Here is a 21,647-nt window from a genome sequence, read left to right as displayed (position 1 = left end):
TCGGGTGAAACGCTCTATAACTGAAATCGGATGCGCTTACAGACATGCTCTCTGGAAGTCTGAGACGTGTGAAAATTTTCTAAGTCCAGAAAAAAAAAAATTTTCAACTTTTTTTCAAATTTCCCCCCAAGGGATATATATTTTATCCACACATTCGGAGCCCTCCTGGGATGCCCTCTAACATACTATAACCTCATTTAGCAGAGATTTTCACAAAATAGTGAAATTTTCAAAAAGTGAAAATTTTTCCAAAAAACGACTAAGTATGAAGGACTCATCGGGTGAATCGCTCTGGAACTGAAATCGGATGCACGCACTGACATGCTCCCCTCTCTGGAAGTCTGAGACATGTGTGAAAATTTTCTAAGTACAGAAAAAAAAAAATTTTCAACTTTTTTTCAAATTTTCCCCCAAGGGATATATATTTTACCCACACATTTGGAGCCCTCCTGGGATGCCCTCTAATATACTTTAACCTCATTTAGCAGAGACTTTCACAAAAAAGTGAAATTTTCAAAAAGTCAGAAATTTTGCAAAAAACGACTAAGTATGAAGGACTCATCGGGTTAATCGCTCTGGAACTGAAATCGGATGCGCGCACTGACATGCTCCCCTCTCTGGAAGTCTGAGACATGTGTGAAAATTTTCTAAGTCCAGAAAAAAAAATTTTTCAACTTTTTTTCAAATTACCCCCCAAGGGATATATATTTTACCCACACATTTGGAACACTCCTGGGATGCCCTCTAACATACTATAACCTCATTTAGCAGAGACTTTCACAAAAAAGTGAAATTTTCAAAAAGTCAGAAATTTTGCAAAAAACGACTAAGTATGAAGGACTCATCGGGTGAATCGCTCTTGAACTGAAATCGGATGCGCGCACTGACATGCTCCCCTCTCTGGTAGTCTGAGAAATGTGTGAAAATTTTCTAAGTCCAGAAAAATAAATTTTTTCAACTTTTTTCCAAATTACCCCCCAAGTGATATATATTTTACCCACACATTTGGAACACTCCTGGGATGCCCTCTAACATACTATAACCTCATTTAGCAGAGATTTTCACAAAAAAGTGAAATTTTCAAAAAGTGAAAATTTTTCCAAAAATGACTAAGTATGAAGGACTCATCGGGTGAAACGCTCTATAACTGAAATCGGATGCGCTTACAGACATGCTCTCTGGAAGTCTGAGACGTGTGAAAATTTTCTAAGTCCAGAAAAAAAAAAATTTTCAACTTTTTTTCAAATTTCCCCCCAAGGGATATATATTTTATCCACACATTCGGAGCCCTCCTGGGATGCCCTCTAACATACTATAACCTCATTTAGCAGAGATTTTCACAAAATAGTGAAATTTTCAAAAAGTGAAAATTTTTCCAAAAAACGACTAAGTATGAAGGACTCATCGGGTGAATCGCTCTGGAACTGAAATCGGATGCACGCACTGACATGCTCCCCTCTCTGGAAGTCTGAGACATGTGTGAAAATTTTCTAAGTACAGAAAAAAAAAAATTTTCAACTTTTTTTCAAATTTTCCCCCAAGGGATATATATTTTACCCACACATTTGGAGCCCTCCTGGGATGCCCTCTAATATACTTTAACCTCATTTAGCAGAGACTTTCACAAAAAAGTGAAATTTTCAAAAAGTCAGAAATTTTGCAAAAAACGACTAAGTATGAAGGACTCATCGGGTTAATCGCTCTGGAACTGAAATCGGATGCGCGCACTGACATGCTCCCCTCTCTGGAAGTCTGAGACATGTGTGAAAATTTTCTAAGTCCAGAAAAAAAAATTTTTCAACTTTTTTTCAAATTACCCCCCAAGGGATATATATTTTACCCACACATTTGGAACACTCCTGGGATGCCCTCTAACATACTATAACCTCATTTAGCAGAGACTTTCACAAAAAAGTGAAATTTTCAAAAAGTCAGAAATTTTGCAAAAAACGACTAAGTATGAAGGACTCATCGGGTGAAACGCTCTAGAACTGAAATCGGATGCGCTTACAGACATGCTCTCTGGAAGTCTGAGACATGTGTGAAAATTTTCTAAGTTCAGAAAAAAAAAAATTTTCAACTTTTTTTCAAATTTCCCCCCAAGGGATATATATTTTACCCACACATTTGGAGCCCTCCTGGGATGCCCTCTAACATACTATAACCTCATTTAGCAGAGATTTTCACAAAAAAGTGAAATTTTCAAAAAGCGAGATTTTTCCAAAAAACGACTAAGTATGAAGGACTCATCGGGTGAAACGCTCTGGAACTGAAATCGAATGCGCTTACAGACATGCTCCCCTCTCTGGAAGTCTGAGACATGTGTGAAAATTTTCTAAGTCGAGAAAAAAAAATTTTTTCAACTTTTTTATAAATTTCCCCCCAAGGGATATATATTTTACCCACACATTTGGAGCCCTCCTGGGATGCCCTCTAACATACTATAACCTCATTTAGCAGAGATTTTCACAAAAAAAGTGAAATTTTCAAAAAGTCAGAAATTTTGCAAAAATTGACTAAGTATGAAGGACTCATCGGGTGGATCACTCTGGAACTGAAATCGGATGCGCTCACTGACATGCTCCCCTCTCTGGAAGTCTGAGACATGTGTGAAAATTCTCTAAGTCCAGAAAAAAAAAAAAATTAACTTTTTTTCAAATTACCCCCCAAGGGATATATATTTTACCCACACATTTGGAACACTCATGCGATGCCCTCTAACATACTATAACCTCATTTAGCAGAGAGTTTCACAAAAAAGTGAAATTTTCAAAAAGTGAAAATTTTTCCAAAAAATGACTAAGTATGAAGGACTCATCGGGTGAATTGCTCTGGAACTGAAATCGGATGCGCACACTGACATGCTCCCCTCTCTGGAAGTCTGAGACATGTGTGAAAATTTTCTAAGTCCAGAAAAAAAAATTTTTCAACTTTTTTTCAAATTACCCCCCAAGGGATATATATTTTACCCACACATTTGGAACACTCCTGGGATGCCCTCTAACATACTATAACCTCATTTAGCAGAGATTTTCACAAAAAAGTGAAATTTTCAAAAAGTGAAAATTTTTCCAAAAAACGACTAAGTATGAAGGACTCATCGGGTGAAACGCTCTAGAACTGAAATCGGATGCGCTTACAGACATGCTCTCTGGAAGTCTGAGACATGTGTGAAAATTTTCTAAGTTCAGAAAAAAAAAATTTTTCAACTTTTTTTCAAATTTCCCCCCAAGGGATATATATTTTACCCACACATTTGGAGCCCTCCTGGGATGCCCTCTAACATACTATAACCTCATTTAGCAGAGATTTTCACAAAAAAGTGAAATTTTCAAAAAGTGAGATTTTTCCAAAAAACGACTAAGTATGAAGGACTCATCGGGTGAAACGCTCTGGAACTGAAATCGAATGCGCTTACAGACATGCTCCCCTCTCTGGAAGTCTGAGACATGTGTGAAAATTTTCTAAGTACAGAAAAAAAAAAATTTTCAACTTTTTTTCAAATTTTCCCCCAAGGGATATATATTTTACCCACACATTTGGAGCCCTCCTGGGATGCCCTCTAATATACTTTAACCTCATTTAGCAGAGACTTTCACAAAAAAGTGAAATTTTCAAAAAGTCAGAAATTTTGCAAAAAACGACTAAGTATGAAGGACTCATCGGGTTAATCGCTCTGGAACTGAAATCGGATGCGCGCACTGACATGCTCCCCTCTCTGGAAGTCTGAGACATGTGTGAAAATTTTCTAAGTCCAGAAAAAAAAATTTTTCAACTTTTTTTCAAATTACCCCCCAAGGGATATATATTTTACCCACACATTTGGAACACTCCTGGGATGCCCTCTAACATACTATAACCTCATTTAGCAGAGACTTTCACAAAAAAGTGAAATTTTCAAAAAGTCAGAAATTTTGCAAAAAACGACTAAGTATGAAGGACTCATCGGGTGAAACGCTCTAGAACTGAAATCGGATGCGCTTACAGACATGCTCTCTGGAAGTCTGAGACATGTGTGAAAATTTTCTAAGTTCAGAAAAAAAAAAATTTTCAACTTTTTTTCAAATTTCCCCCCAAGGGATATATATTTTACCCACACATTTGGAGCCCTCCTGGGATGCCCTCTAACATACTATAACCTCATTTAGCAGAGATTTTCACAAAAAAGTGAAATTTTCAAAAAGCGAGATTTTTCCAAAAAACGACTAAGTATGAAGGACTCATCGGGTGAAACGCTCTGGAACTGAAATCGAATGCGCTTACAGACATGCTCCCCTCTCTGGAAGTCTGAGACATGTGTGAAAATTTTCTAAGTCGAGAAAAAAAAATTTTTTCAACTTTTTTATAAATTTCCCCCCAAGGGATATATATTTTACCCACACATTTGGAGCCCTCCTGGGATGCCCTCTAACATACTATAACCTCATTTAGCAGAGATTTTCACAAAAAAAGTGAAATTTTCAAAAAGTCAGAAATTTTGCAAAAATTGACTAAGTATGAAGGACTCATCGGGTGGATCGCTCTGGAACTGAAATCGGATGCGCTCACTGACATGCTCCCCTCTCTGGAAGTCTGAGACATGTGTGAAAATTCTCTAAGTCCAGAAAAAAAAAAAAAATTAACTTTTTTTCAAATTACCCCCCAAGGGATATATATTTTACCCACACATTTGGAACACTCCTGCGATGCCCTCTAACATACTATAACCTCATTTAGCAGAGATTTTCACAAAAAAGTGAAATTTTCAAAAAGTGAAAATTTTTCCAAAAAATGACTAAGTATGAAGGACTCATCGGGTGAATTGCTCTGGAACTGAAATCGGATGCGCACACTGACATGCTCCCCTCTCTGGAAGTCTGAGACGTGTGAAAATTTTCTAAGTCCAGAAAAAAAAAAATTTTCAACTTTTTTTCAAATTTCCCCCCAAGGGATATATATTTTACCCACACATTTGGAGCCCTCCTGGGATGCCCTCTAACATACTATAACCTCATTTAGCGGAGATTTTCACAAAAAAGTGAAATTTTCAAAAAGTCAGAAACTTTGCAAAAAATGACTAAGTATGAAGGACTCATCGGGTGAATCGCTCTGGAACTGAAATCGGATGCATGCACTGACATGCTCCCCTCTCTGGAAGTCTGAGACATGTGTGAAAATTTTCTAAGTCGAGAAAAAAAAAATTTTTCAACTTTTTTATAAATTTCCCCCCAAGGGATATATATTTTACCCACACATTTGGAGCCCTCCTGGGATGCCCTCTAACATACTATAACCTCATTTAGCAGAGATTTTCACAAAAAAGTGAAATTTTCAAAAAGTCAGAAATTTTGCAAAAAACGACTAAGTATGAAGGACTCATCGGGTGGATCGCTCTGGAACTGAAATCGGATGCGCTCACTGACATGCTCCCCTCTCTGGAAGTCTGAGACATGTGTGAAAATTCTCTAAGTCCAGAAAAAAAAAATTTTAACTTTTTTTCAAATTTCCCCCCAAGGGATATATATTTTACCCACACATTTGGAGCCCTCCTGTAATGCCCTCTAACATACTATAACCTCATTTAGCAGAGACTTTCACAAAAAAGTGAAATTTTCAAAAAGTCAGAAATTTTGCAAAAAACGACTAAGTATGAAGGACTCATCGGGTGAATCGCTCTTGAAATGAAATCGGATGCGCGCACTGACATGCTCCCCTCTCTGGTAGTCTGAGAAATGTGTGAAAATTTTCTAAGTCCAGAAAAATAAATTTTTTCAACTTTTTTCCAAATTACCCCCCAAGTGATATATATTTTACCCACACATTTGGAACACTCCTGGGATGCCCTCTAACATACTATAACCTCATTTAGCAGAGATTTTCACAAAAAAGTGAAATTTTCAAAAAGTGAAAATTTTTCCAAAAATGACTAAGTATGAAGGACTCATCGGGTGAAACGCTCTATAACTGAAATCGGATGCGCTTACAGACATGCTCTCTGGAAGTCTGAGACGTGTGAAAATTTTCTAAGTCCAGAAAAAAAAAAATTTTCAACTTTTTTTCAAATTTCCCCCCAAGGGATATATATTTTATCCACACATTCGGAGCCCTCCTGGGATGCCCTCTAACATACTATAACCTCATTTAGCAGAGATTTTCACAAAATAGTGAAATTTTCAAAAAGTGAAAATTTTTCCAAAAAACGACTAAGTATGAAGGACTCATCGGGTGAATCGCTCTGGAACTGAAATCGGATGCACGCACTGACATGCTCCCCTCTCTGGAAGTCTGAGACATGTGTGAAAATTTTCTAAGTACAGAAAAAAAAAAATTTTCAACTTTTTTTCAAATTTTCCCCCAAGGGATATATATTTTACCCACACATTTGGAGCCCTCCTGGGATGCCCTCTAATATACTTTAACCTCATTTAGCAGAGACTTTCACAAAAAAGTGAAATTTTCAAAAAGTCAGAAATTTTGCAAAAAACGACTAAGTATGAAGGACTCATCGGGTTAATCGCTCTGGAACTGAAATCGGATGCGCGCACTGACATGCTCCCCTCTCTGGAAGTCTGAGACATGTGTGAAAATTTTCTAAGTCCAGAAAAAAAAATTTTTCAACTTTTTTTCAAATTACCCCCCAAGGGATATATATTTTACCCACACATTTGGAACACTCCTGGGATGCCCTCTAACATACTATAACCTCATTTAGCAGAGACTTTCACAAAAAAGTGAAATTTTCAAAAAGTCAGAAATTTTGCAAAAAACGACTAAGTATGAAGGACTCATCGGGTGAAACGCTCTAGAACTGAAATCGGATGCGCTTACAGACATGCTCTCTGGAAGTCTGAGACATGTGTGAAAATTTTCTAAGTTCAGAAAAAAAAAAATTTTCAACTTTTTTTCAAATTTCCCCCCAAGGGATATATATTTTACCCACACATTTGGAGCCCTCCTGGGATGCCCTCTAACATACTATAACCTCATTTAGCAGAGATTTTCACAAAAAAGTGAAATTTTCAAAAAGCGAGATTTTTCCAAAAAACGACTAAGTATGAAGGACTCATCGAGTGAAACGCTCTGGAACTGAAATCGAATGCGCTTACAGACATGCTCCCCTCTCTGGAAGTCTGAGACATGTGTGAAAATTTTCTAAGTCGAGAAAAAAAAATTTTTTCAACTTTTTTATAAATTTCCCCCCAAGGGATATATATTTTACCCACACATTTGGAGCCCTCCTGGGATGCCCTCTAACATACTATAACCTCATTTAGCAGAGATTTTCACAAAAAAAGTGAAATTTTCAAAAAGTCAGAAATTTTGCAAAAATTGACTAAGTATGAAGGACTCATCGGGTGGATCACTCTGGAACTGAAATCGGATGCGCTCACTGACATGCTCCCCTCTCTGGAAGTCTGAGACATGTGTGAAAATTCTCTAAGTCCAGAAAAAAAAAAAAATTAACTTTTTTTCAAATTACCCCCCAAGGGATATATATTTTACCCACACATTTGGAACACTCATGCGATGCCCTCTAACATACTATAACCTCATTTAGCAGAGAGTTTCACAAAAAAGTGAAATTTTCAAAAAGTGAAAATTTTTCCAAAAAATGACTAAGTATGAAGGACTCATCGGGTGAATTGCTCTGGAACTGAAATCGGATGCGCACACTGACATGCTCCCCTCTCTGGAAGTCTGAGACATGTGTGAAAATTTTCTAAGTCCAGAAAAAAAAAATTTTTCAACTTTTTTTCAAATTTCCCCCCAAGGGATATATATTTTACCTACACATTTGGAGCCCTCCTGGGATGCCCTCTAACATACTATAACCTCATTTAGCGGAGATTTTCACAAAAAAGTGAAATTTTCAAAAAGTCAGAAACTTTGCAAAAAACGACTAAGTATGAAGGACTCATCGGGTGAATCGCTCTGGAACTGAAATCGGATGCATGCACTGACATGCTCCCCTCTCTGGAAGTCTGAGACATGTGTGAAAATTTTCTAAGTCGAGAAAAAAAAATTTTTTCAACTTTTTTATAAATTTCCCCCCAAGGGATATATATTTTACCCACACATTTGGAGCCCTCCTGGGATGCCCTCTAACATACTATAACCTCATTTAGCAGAGGTTTTCACAAAAAAGTGAAATTTTCAAAAAGTCAGAAATTTTGCAAAAAACGACTAAGTATGAAGGACTCATCGGGTGGATCGCTCTGGAACTGAAATCGGATGCGCTCACTGACATGCTCCCCTCTCTGGAAGTCTGAGACATGTGTGAAAATTCTCTAAGTCCAGAAAAAAAAAAATTTTAACTTTTTTTCAAATTTCCCCCCAAGGGATATATATTTTACCCACACATTTGGAGCCCTCCTGCAATGCCCTCTAACATACTATAACCTCATTTAGCAGAGACTTTCACAAAAAAGTGAAATTTTCAAAAAGTCAGAAATTTTGCAAAAAACGACTAAGTATGAAGGACTCATCGGGTGAATCGCTCTTGAACTGAAATCGGATGCGCGCACTGACATGCTCCCCTCTCTGGTAGTCTGAGAAATGTGTGAAAATTTTCTAAGTCCAGAAAAAAAAATTTTTTCAACTTTTTTCCAAATTACCCCCAAGGGATATATATTTTACCCACACATTTGGAACACTCCTGGGATGCCCTCTAACATACTATAACCTCATTTAGCAGAGATTTTCACAAAAAAGTGAAATTTTCAAAAAGTGAAAATTTTTCCAAAAATGACTAAGTATGAAGGACTCATCGGGTGAAACGCTCTAGAACTGAAATCGGATGCGCTTACAGACATGCTCTCTGGAAGTCTGAGACATGTGTGAAAATTTTCTAAGTTCAGAAAAAAAAAATTTTTCAACTTTTTTTCAAATTTCCCCCCAAGGGATATATATTTTACCCACACATTTGGAGCCCTCCTGGGATGCCCTCTAACATACTATAACCTCATTTAGCAGAGATTTTCACAAAAAAGTGAAATTTTCAAAAAGTGAGATTTTTCCAAAAAATGACTAAGTATGAAGGACTCATCGGGTGAAACGCTCTGGAACTGAAATCGAATGCGATTACAGACATGCTCCCCTCTCTGGAAGTCTGAGACATGTGTGAAAATTTTCTAAGTCGAGAAAAAAACATTTTTTCAACTTTTTTATAAATTTCCCCCCAAGGGATATATATTTTACCCACACATTTGGAGCCCTCCTGGGATGCCCTCTAACATACTATAACCTCATTTAGCAGAGATTTTCACAAAAAAGTGAAATTTTCAAAAAGTCAGAAATTTTGCAAAAATTGACTAAGTATGAAGGACTCATCGGGTGAATCGCTCTGGAACTGAAATCGGATGCGCGCACTGACATGCTCCCCTCTCTGGAAGTCTGAGACATGTGTGAAAATTTTCTAAGTCCAGAAAAAAAAATTTTTCAACTTTTTTTCAAATTACCCCCCAAGGGATATATATTTTACCCACACATTTGGAACACTCCTGGGATGCCCTCTAACATACTATAACCTCATTTAGCAGAGATTTTCACAAAAAAGTGAAATTTTCAAAAAGTGAAAATTTTTCCAAAAAACGACTAAGTATGAAGGACTCATCGGGTGAAACGCTCTAGAACTGAAATCGGATGCGCTTACAGACATGCTCTCTGGAAGTCTGAGACATGTGTGAAAATTTTCTAAGTTCAGAAAAAAAAAAATTTTCAACTTTTTTTCAAATTTCCCCCCAAGGGATATATATTTTACCCACACATTTGGAGCCCTCCTGGGATGCCCTCTAACATACTATAACCTCATTTAGCAGAGATTTTCACAAAAAAGTGAAATTTTCAAAAAGCGAGATTTTTCCAAAAAACGACTAAGTATGAAGGACTCATCGGGTGAAACGCTCTGGAACTGAAATCGAATGCGCTTACAGACATGCTCCCCTCTCTGGAAGTCTGAGACATGTGTGAAAATTTTCTAAGTCGAGAAAAAAAAATTTTTTCAACTTTTTTATAAATTTCCCCCCAAGGGATATATATTTTACCCACACATTTGGAGCCCTCCTGGGATGCCCTCTAACATACTATAACCTCATTTAGCAGAGATTTTCACAAAAAAGTGAAATTTTCAAAAAGTCAGAAATTTTGCAAAAATTGACTAAGTATGAAGGACTCATCGGGTGGATCACTCTGGAACTGAAATCGGATGCGCTCACTGACATGCTCCCCTCTCTGGAAGTCTGAGACATGTGTGAAAATTCTCTAAGTCCAGAAAAAAAAAAAAATTAACTTTTTTTCAAATTACCCCCCAAGGGATATATATTTTACCCAAACATTTGGAACACTCATGCGATGCCCTCTAACATACTATAACCTCATTTAGCAGAGATTTTCACAAAAAAGTGAAATTTTCAAAAAGTGAAAATTTTTCCAAAAAATGACTAAGTATGAAGGACTCATCGGGTGAATTGCTCTGGAACTGAAATCGGATGCGCACACTGACATGCTCCCCTCTCTGGAAGTCTGAGACATGTGTGAAAATTTTCTAAGTCCAGAAAAAAAAAAATTTTCAACTTTTTTTCAAATTTCCCCCCAAGGGATATATATTTTACCCACACATTTGGAGCCCTCCTGGGATGCCCTCTAACATACTATAACCTCATTTAGTGGAGATTTTCACAAAAAAGTGAAATTTTCAAAAAGTCAGAAACTTTGCAAAAAACGACTAAGTATGAAGGACTCATCGGGTGAATCGCTCTGGAACTGAAATCGGATGCATGCACTGACATGCTCCCCTCTCTGGAAGTCTGAGACATGTGTGAAAATTCTCTAAGTCCAGAAAAAAAAATTTTTTAACTTTTTTTCAAATTTCCCCCCAAGGGATATATATTTTACCCACACATTTGGAGCCCTCCTGCAATGCCCTCTAACATACTATAACCTCATTTAGCAGAGACTTTCACAAAAAAGTGAAATTTTCAAAAAGTCAGAAATTTTGCAAAAAACGACTAAGTATGAAGGACTCATCGGGTGAATCGCTCTTGAACTGAAATCGGATGTGCGCACTGACATGCTCCCCTCTCTGGTAGTCTGAGAAATGTGTGAAAATTTTCTAAGTCCAGAAAAAAAAATTTTTTCAACTTTTTTCCAAATTACCCCCCAAGGGATATATATTTTACCCACACATTTGGAACACTCCTGGGATGCCCTCTAACATACTATAACCTCATTTAGCAGAGATTTTCACAAAAAAGTGAAATTTTCAAAAAGTGAAAATTTTTCCAAAAATGACTAAGTATGAAGGACTCATCGGGTGAAACGCTCTAGAACTGAAATCGGATGCGCTTACAGACATGCTCTCTGGAAGTCTGAGACATGTGTGAAATTTTCTAAGTTCAGAAAAAAAAAATTTTTCAACTTTTTTTCAAATTTCCCCCCAAGGGATATATATTTTACCCACACATTTGGAGCCCTCCTGGGATGCCCTCTAACATACTATAACCTCATTTAGCAGAGATTTTCACAAAAAAGTGAAATTTTCAAAAAGTGAGATTTTTCCAAAAAACGACTAAGTATGAAGGACTCATCGGGTGAAACGCTCTGGAACTGAAATCGAATGCGCTTACAGACATGCTCCCCTCTCTGGAAGTCTGAGACATGTGTGAAAATTTTCTAAGTCGAGAAAAAAAAATTTTTTCAACTTTTTTATAAATTTCCCCCCAAGGGATATATATTTTACCCACACATTTGGAGCCCTCCTGGGATGCCCTCTAACATACTATAACCTCATTTAGCAGAGATTTTCACAAAAAAGTGAAATTTTCAAAAAGTCAGAAATTTTGCAAAAATTGACTAAGTATGAAGGACTCATCGGGTGAATCGCTCTGGAACTGAAATCGGATGCGCTCACTGGCATGCTCCCCTCTCTGGAAGTCTGAGACATGTGTGAAAATTCTCTAAGTCCAGAAAAAAAAAAAAATTAACTTTTTTTCAAATTACCCCCCAAGGGATATATATTTTACCCACACATTTGGAACACTCATGCGATGCCCTCTAACATACTATAACCTCATTTAGCAGAGATTTTCACAAAAAAGTGAAATTTTCAAAAAGTGAAAATTTTTCCAAAAAATGACTAAGTATGAAGGACTCATCGGGTGAATTGCTCTGGAACTGAAATCAGATGCGCACACTGACATGCTCCCCTCTCTGGAAGTCTGAGACATGTGTGAAAATTTTCTAAGTCCAGAAAAAAAAAAATTTAACTTTTTTTCAAATTTCCCCCCAAGGGATATATATTTTACCCACACATTTGGAGCCCTCCTGGGATGCCCTCTAACATACTATAACCTCATTTAGCGGAGATTTTCACAAAAAAGTGAAATTTTCAAAAAGTCAGAAATTTTGCAAAAAACGACTAAGTATGAAGGACTCATCGGGTGAATCACTCTGGAACTGAAATCGGATGCATGCACTGACATGCTCCCCTCTCTGGATGTCTGAGACATGTGTGAAAATTCTCTAAGTCCAGAAAAAAAAAAAAATTTAACTTTTTTCAAATTTCCCCCAAGGGATATATATCTTACCCACACATTTGGAACCCTCCTGCGATGCCCTCTAACATACTATAACCTCATTTAGCAGAGACTTTCACAAAAAAGTGAAATTTTCAAAAAGTCAGAAATTTTGCAAAAAACGACTAAGTATGAAGGACTCATCGGGTGAATCACTCTGGAACTGAAATCGGATGCACGCACTGACATGCTCCCCTCTCTGGAAGTCTGAGACATGTGTGAAAATTTTCTAAGTCCAGAAAAAAAAATTGTTTCAACTTTTTTTCAAATTACCCCCCAAGGGATATATATTTTACCCACACATTTGGAACACTCCTGGGATGCCCTCTAACATACTATAACCTCATTTAGCAGAGATTTTCACAAAAAAGTGAAATTTTCAAAAAGTGAAAATTTTTCCAAAAAATGACTAAGTATGAAGGACTCATCGGGTGAAACGCTCTGGAACTGAAATTGGATGCGCTTACAGACATACTCTCTGGAAGACTGAGACGTGTGAAAATTTTCTAAGTCCAGAAAAAAAAATTTTTTCAATTTTTTTTCAAATTTCCCCCCAAGGGATATATATTTTACCCACACATTTGGAGCCCTCCAGGGATGCCCTCTAACATACTATAACCTCATTTAGCGGAGATTTTCACAAAAAAGTGAAATTTTCAAAAAGTGAAAATTTTTCCAAAAAGCGACTAAGTATGAAGGACTCATCGGGTGTAACGCTCTGGAACTGAAATCGTATGCGCTTACAGACATGCTCCCCTCTCTGGAAGTCTGAGACATGTGTGAAAATTTTCTAAGTCCAGAAAAAAAAAATTTTTCAACTTTTTTTCAAATTTCCCCCCAAGGGATATATATTTTACCCACACATTTGGAGCCCTCCTGGGATGCCCTCTAACATACTTTAACCTCATTTAGCAGAGACTTTCACAAAAAAGTGAAATTTTCAAAAAGTCAGAAATTTTGCAAAAAACGACTAAGTATGAAGGACTCATCGGGTTAATCGCTCTGGAACTGAAATCGGATGCGCGCAATGACATGCTCCCCTCTCTGGAAGTCTGAGACATGTGTGAAAATTTTCTAAGTTCAGAAAAAAAAAATTTTTCAACTTTTTTTCAAATTTCCCCCCAAGGGATATATATTTTACCCACACATTTGGAGCCCTCCTGGGATGCCCTCTAACATACTATAACCTCATTTAGCAGAGATTTTCACAAAAAAAGTGAAATTTTCAAAAAGTGAGATTTTTCCAAAAAACGACTAAGTATGAAGGACTCATCGGGTGAAACGCTCTGGAACTGAAATCGGATGCGCTTACAGACATGCTCCCCTCTCTGGAAGTCTGAGACATGTGTGAAAATTTTCTAAGTCGAGAAAAAAAAATTTTTTCAACTTTTTTATAAATTTCCCCCCAAGGGATATATATTTTACCCACACATTTGGAGCCCTCCTGGGATGCCCTCTAACATACTATAACCTAATTTAGCAGAGATTTTCAGAAAAAAGTGAAATTTTCAAAAAGTCAGAAATTTTGCAAAAATTGACTAAGTATGACGGACTCATCGGGTGGATCGCTCTGGAACTGAAATCGGATGCGCTCACTGACATGCTCCCCTCTCTGGAAGTCTGAGACATGTGTGAAAATTCTCTAAGTCCAGAAAAAAAAAATTTTTCAACTTTTTTCAAATTACCCCCCAAGGGATATATATTTTACCCACACATTTGGAACACTCCTGGGATGCCCTCTAACATACTATAACCTCATTTAGCAGAGATTTTCACAAAAAAGTGAAATTTTCAATAAAGTCAGAAATTTTGCAAAAAACGACTAAGTATGAAGGACTCATCGGGTGAATCGCTCTGGAACTGAAATCGGATGCGCGCACTGACATGCTCCCCTCTCTGGAAGTCTGAGACATGTGTGAAAATTTTTTAATTCCAGAAAAAAAAAAAATTTCAACTTTTTTTCAAATTTCCCCCCAAGGGATATATATTTTACCCACACATTTGGAGCCCTCCTGGGATGCCCTCTAACATACTATAACCTCATTTAGCGGAGATTTTCACAAAAAAGTGAAATTTTAAAAAAGTCAGAAATTTTGCAAAAAACGACTAAGTATGAAGGACTCATCGGGTGAATCGCTCTGGAACTGAAATCGGATGCATGCACTTACATGCTCCCCTCTCTGGAAGTCTGAGACATGTGTGAAAATTTTTTAATTCCAGAAAAAAAAAAAATTTCAACTTTTTTACAAATTTCCCCCAAAGGGATATATATTTTACCCACACATTTGGAGCCCTCCTGGGATGCCCTCTAACATACTATAACCTCATTTAGTGGAGATTTTCACAAAAAAGTGAAATTTTCAAAAAGTCAGAAACTTTGCAAAAAACGACTAAGTATGAAGGACTCATCGGGTGAATCGCTCTGGAACTGAAATCGGATGCATGCACTGACATGCTCCCCTCTCTGGAAGTCTGAGACATGTGTGAAAATTCTCTAAGTCCAGAAAAAAAAATTTTTTAACTTTTTTTCAAATTTCCCCCCAAGGGATATATATTTTACCCACACATTTGGAGCCCTCCTGCAATGCCCTCTAACATACTATAACCTCATTTAGCAGAGACTTTCACAAAAAAGTGAAATTTTCAAAAAGTCAGAAATTTTGCAAAAAACGACTAAGTATGAAGGACTCATCGGGTGAATCGCTCTTGAACTGAAATCGGATGTGCGCACTGACATGCTCCCCTCTCTGGTAGTCTGAGAAATGTGTGAAAATTTTCTAAGTCCAGAAAAAAAAATTTTTTCAACTTTTTTCCAAATTACCCCCCAAGGGATATATATTTTACCCACACATTTGGAACACTCCTGGGATGCCCTCTAACATACTATAACCTCATTTAGCAGAGATTTTCACAAAAAAGTGAAATTTTCAAAAAGTGAAAATTTTTCCAAAAATGACTAAGTATGAAGGACTCATCGGGTGAAACGCTCTAGAACTGAAATCGGATGCGCTTACAGACATGCTCTCTGGAAGTCTGAGACATGTGTGAAATTTTCTAAGTTCAGAAAAAAAAAATTTTTCAACTTTTTTTCAAATTTCCCCCCAAGGGATATATATTTTACCCACACATTTGGAGCCCTCCTGGGATGCCCTCTAACATACTATAACCTCATTTAGCAGAGATTTTCACAAAAAAGTGAAATTTTCAAAAAGTGAGATTTTTCCAAAAAACGACTAAGTATGAAGGACTCATCGGGTGAAACGCTCTGGAACTGAAATCGAATGCGCTTACAGACATGCTCCCCTCTCTGGAAGTCTGAGACATGTGTGAAAATTTTCTAAGTCGAGAAAAAAAAATTTTTTCAACTTTTTTATAAATTTCCCCCCAAGGGATATATATTTTACCCACACATTTGGAGCCCTCCTGGGATGCCCTCTAACATACTATAACCTCATTTAGCAGAGATTTTCACAAAAAAGTGAAATTTTCAAAAAGTCAGAAATTTTGCAAAAATTGACTAAGTATGAAGGACTCATCGGGTGAATCGCTCTGGAACTGAAATCGGATGCGCTCACTGACATGCTCCCCTCTCTGGAAGTCTGAGACATGTGTGAAAATTCTCTAAGTCCAGAAAAAAAAAAAAATTAACTTTTTTTCAAATTACCCCCCAAGGGATATATATTTTACCCACACATTTGGAACACTCATGCGATGCCCTCTAACATACTATAACCTCATTTAGCAGAGATTTTCACAAAAAAGTGAAATTTTCAAAAGGTGAAAATTTTTCCAAAAAATGACTAAGTATGAAGGACTCATCGGGTGAATTGCTCTGGAACTGAAATCAGATGCGCACACTGACATGCTCCCCTCTCTGGAAGTCTGAGACATGTGTGAAAATTTTCTAAGTCCAGAAAAAAAAAAATTTAACTTTTTTTCAAATTTCCCCCCAAGGGATATATATTTTACCCACACATTTGGAGCCCTCCTGGGATGCCCTCTAACATACTATAACCTCATTTAGCGGAGATTTTCACAAAAAAGTGAAATTTTCAAAAAGTCAGAAATTTTGCAAAAAACGACTAAGTATGAAGGACTCATCGGGTGAATCACTCTGGAACTGAAATCGGATGCATGCACTGACATGCTCCCCTCTCTGGATGTCTGAGACATGTGTGAAAATTCTCTAAGTCCAGAAAAAAAAAAAAATTTAACTTTTTTCAAATTTCCCCCAAGGGATATATATCTTACCCACACATTTGGAACCCTCCTGCGATGCCCTCTAACATACTATAACCTCATTTAGCAGAGACTTTCACAAAAAAGTGAAATTTTCAAAAAGTCAGAAATTTTGCAAAAAACGACTAAGTATGAAGGACTCATCGGGTGAATCACTCTGGAACTGAAATCGGATGCACGCACTGACATGCTCCCCTCTCTGGAAGTCTGAGACATGTGTGAAAATTTTCTAAGTCCAGAAAAAAAAATTGTTTCAACTTTTTTTCAAATTACCCCCCAAGGGATATATATTTTACCCACACATTTGGAACACTCCTGGGATGCCCTCTAACATACTATAACCTCATTTAGCAGAGATTTTCACAAAAAAGTGAAATTTTCAAAAAGTGAAAATTTTTCCAAAAAATGACTAAGTATGAAGGACTCATCGGGTGAAACGCTCTGGAACTGAAATTGGATGCGCTTACAGACATACTCTCTGGAAGACTGAGACGTGTGAAAATTTTCTAAGTCCAGAAAAAAAAATTTTTTCAATTTTTTTTCAAATTTCCCCCCAAGGGATATATATTTTACCCACACATTTGGAGCCCTCCAGGGATGCCCTCTAACATACTATAACCTCATTTAGCGGAGATTTTCACAAAAAAGTGAAATTTTCAAAAAGTGAAAATTTTTCCAAAAAGCGACTAAGTATGAAGGACTCATCGGGTGTAACGCTCTGGAACTGAAATCGTATGCGCTTACAGACATGCTCCCCTCTCTGGAAGTCTGAGACATGTGTGAAAATTTTCTAAGTCCAGAAAAAAAAAATTTTTCAACTTTTTTTCAAATTTCCCCCCAAGGGATATATATTTTACCCACACATTTGGAGCCCTCCTGGGATGCCCTCTAACATACTTTAACCTCATTTAGCAGAGACTTTCACAAAAAAGTGAAATTTTCAAAAAGTCAGAAATTTTGCAAAAAACGACTAAGTATGAAGGACTCATCGGGTTAATCGCTCTGGAACTGAAATCGGATGCGCGCAATGACATGCTCCCCTCTCTGGAAGTCTGAGACATGTGTGAAAATTTTCTAAGTTCAGAAAAAAAAAATTTTTCAACTTTTTTTCAAATTTCCCCCCAAGGGATATATATTTTACCCACACATTTGGAGCCCTCCTGGGATGCCCTCTAACATACTATAACCTCATTTAGCAGAGATTTTCACAAAAAAAGTGAAATTTTCAAAAAGTGAGATTTTTCCAAAAAACGACTAAGTATGAAGGACTCATCGGGTGAAACGCTCTGGAACTGAAATCGGATGCGCTTACAGACATGCTCCCCTCTCTGGAAGTCTGAGACATGTGTGAAAATTTTCTAAGTCGAGAAAAAAAAATTTTTTCAACTTTTTTATAAATTTCCCCCCAAGGGATATATATTTTACCCACACATTTGGAGCCCTCCTGGGATGCCCTCTAACATACTATAACCTAATTTAGCAGAGATTTTCAGAAAAAAGTGAAATTTTCAAAAAGTCAGAAATTTTGCAAAAATTGACTAAGTATGACGGACTCATCGGGTGGATCGCTCTGGAACTGAAATCGGATGCGCTCACTGACATGCTCCCCTCTCTGGAAGTCTGAGACATGTGTGAAAATTCTCTAAGTCCAGAAAAAAAAAATTTTTCAACTTTTTTCAAATTACCCCCCAAGGGATATATATTTTACCCACACATTTGGAACACTCCTGGGATGCCCTCTAACATACTATAACCTCATTTAGCAGAGATTTTCACAAAAAAGTGAAATTTTCAATAAAGTCAGAAATTTTGCAAAAAACGACTAAGTATGAAGGACTCATCGGGTGAATCGCTCTGGAACTGAAATCGGATGCGCGCACTGACATGCTCCCCTCTCTGGAAGTCTGAGACATGTGTGAAAATTTTTTAATTCCAGAAAAAAAAAAAATTTCAACTTTTTTTCAAATTTCCCCCCAAGGGATATATATTTTACCCACACATTTGGAGCCCTCCTGGGATGCCCTCTAACATACTATAACCTCATTTAGCGGAGATTTTCACAAAAAAGTGAAATTTTAAAAAAGTCAGAAATTTTGCAAAAAACGACTAAGTATGAAGGACTCATCGGGTGAATCGCTCTGGAACTGAAATCGGATGCATGCACTTACATGCTCCCCTCTCTGGAAGTCTGAGACATGTGTGAAAATTTTTTAATTCCAGAAAAAAAAAAAATTTCAACTTTTTTACAAATTTCCCCCAAAGGGATATATATTTTACCCACACATTTGGAGCCCTCCTGGGATGCCCTCTAACATACTATAACCTCATTTAGCGGAGATTTTCACAAAAAAGTGAAATTTTCAAAAAGTCAGAAATTTTGCAAAAAACGACTAAGTATGAAGGACTCATCGGGTGAATCGCTCTGTAACTGAAATCGGATGCGCGCACTGACATGCTCCCCTCTCTGGAAGTCTGAGACATGTGTTTAAATTTTCTAAGTCCAGAAAAAAAAAATTTTTCAACTTTTTTTCAAATTACCCCCCAAGGGATATATATTTTACCTACACATTTGGAGCCCTCCTGGGATGCCCTCTAACATACTATAACCTCATTTAGCAGAGATTTTCACAAAAAAGTGAAATTTTCAAAAAGTGAGATTTTTCCAAAAAACGACTAAGTATGAAGGACTCATCGGGTGAAACGCTCTGGAACTGAAATCGGATGCGCTTACAGACATGCTCCCCTCTCTGGAAGTCTGAGACATGTGTGAAAATTTTCTAAGTCGAGAAAAAAAAAATTTTTCAACTTTTTTATAAATTTCCCCCGAAGGGATATATATTTTACCCACACATTTGGAGCCCTCCTGGGATGCCCTCTAACATACTATAACCTCATTTAGCAGAGATTTTCACAAAAAAGTGAAATTTTCAAAAAGTCAGAAATTTTGCAAAAAACGACTAAGTATGAAGGACTCATCGGGTGAATCGCTCTGGAACTGAAATCGGATGCACGCACTGACATGCTCCCCTCTCTGGAAGTCTGAGACATGTGTGAAAATTTTCTAAGTCCAGAAAAAAAAATTGTTTCAACTTTTTTTCAAATTACCCCCCAAGGGATATATATTTTACCCACACATTTGGAACACTCCTGGGATGCCCTCTAACATACTATAACCTCATTTAGCAGAGATTTTCACAAAAAAGTGAAATTTTCAAAAAGTGAAAATTTTTCCAAAAAATGACTAAGTATGAAGGACTCATCGGGTGAAACGCTCTGGAACTGAAATTGGATGCGCTTACAGACATGCTCTCTGGAAGTCTGAGACATGTGTGAAAATTTTCTAAGTCCAGAAAAAAAAATTTTTTCAATTTTTTTTCAAATTTCCCCCCAAGGGATATATATTTTACCCACACATTTGGAGCCCTCCAGGGATGCCCTCTAACATACTATAACCTCATTTAGCGGAGATTTTCACAAAAAAGTGAAATTTTCAAAAAGTGAAAATTTTTCCAAAAAACGACTAAGTATGAAGGACTCATCGGGTGTAACGCTCTGGAACTGAAATCGTATGCGCTTACAGACATGCTCCCCTCTCTGGAAGTCTGAGACATGTGTGAAAATTTTCTAAGTCCAGAAAAAAAAAAATTTTCAACTTTTTTTCAAATTTCCCCCCAAGGGATATATATTTTACCCACACATTTGGAGCCCTCCTGGGATGCCCTCTAACATACTATAACCTCATTTAGCAGAGATTTTCACAAAAAAAGTGAAATTTTCAAAAAGTGAGATTTTTCCAAAAAACGACTAAGTATGAAGGACTCATCGGGTGAAACGCTCTGGAACTGAAATCGGATGCGCTTACAGACATGCTCCCCTCTCTGGAAGTCTGAGACATGTGTGAAAATTTTCTAAGTCGAGAAAAAAAAAATTTTTCAACTTTTTTATAAATTTCCCCCCAAGGGATATATATTTTACCCACACATTTGGAGCCCTCCTGCGATGCCCTCTAACATACTATAACCGCATTTAGCAGAGACTTTCACAAAAGAGTGAAATTTTCAAAAAGTCAGAAATTTTGCAAAAAACGACTAAGTATGAAGGACTGATCGGGTGAATCGCTCTGGAACTGAAATCGGATGCGCGCACTGACATGCTCCCCTCTCTGGAAGTCTGAGACATGTGTGAAAATTTTCTAAGTCCAGAAAAAAAAAATTTTTCAACTTTTTTCAAATTACCCCCCAAGGGATATATATTTTACCCACAAATTTGGAACACTCCTGGGATGCCCTCTAACATACTATAACCTCATTTAGCAGAGATTTTCACAAAAAAGTGAAATTTTCAATAAAGTCAGAAATTTTGCAAAAAACGACTAAGTATGAAGGACTCATCGGGTGAATCGCTCTGGAACTGAAATCGGATGCGCGCACTGACATGCTCCCCTCTCTGGAAGTCTGAGACATGTGTGAAAATTTTTTAATTCCAGAAAAAAAAAAAATTTCAACTTTTTTTCAAATTTCCCCCCAAGGGATATATATTTTACCCACACATTTGGAGCCCTCCTGGGATGCCCTCTAACATACTATAACCTCATTTAGCGGAGATTTTCACAAAAAAGTGAAATTTTAAAAAAGTCAGAAATTTTGCAAAAAACGACTAAGTATGAAGGACTCATCGGGTGAATCGCTCTGGAACTGAAATCGGATGCATGCACTTACATGCTCCCCTCTCTGGAAGTCTGAGACATGTGTGAAAATTTTTTAATTCCAGAAAAAAAAAAATTTCAACTTTTTTTCAAATTTCCCCCAAAAGGGATATATATTTTACCCACACATTTGGAGCCCTCCTGGGATGCCC

The sequence above is a fragment of the Phyllobates terribilis genome, unplaced genomic scaffold (assembly GCF_046119375.1).
Source record: "Phyllobates terribilis strain yellow unplaced genomic scaffold, ASM4611937v1 Scaffold_101__1_contigs__length_5897712, whole genome shotgun sequence".
Classification (NCBI taxonomy): Eukaryota; Metazoa; Chordata; class Amphibia; order Anura; family Dendrobatidae; genus Phyllobates; species Phyllobates terribilis.
The sequence above is the reverse complement of the archived record's forward strand: the minus strand, read 5'-3'. Positions refer to the sequence as shown.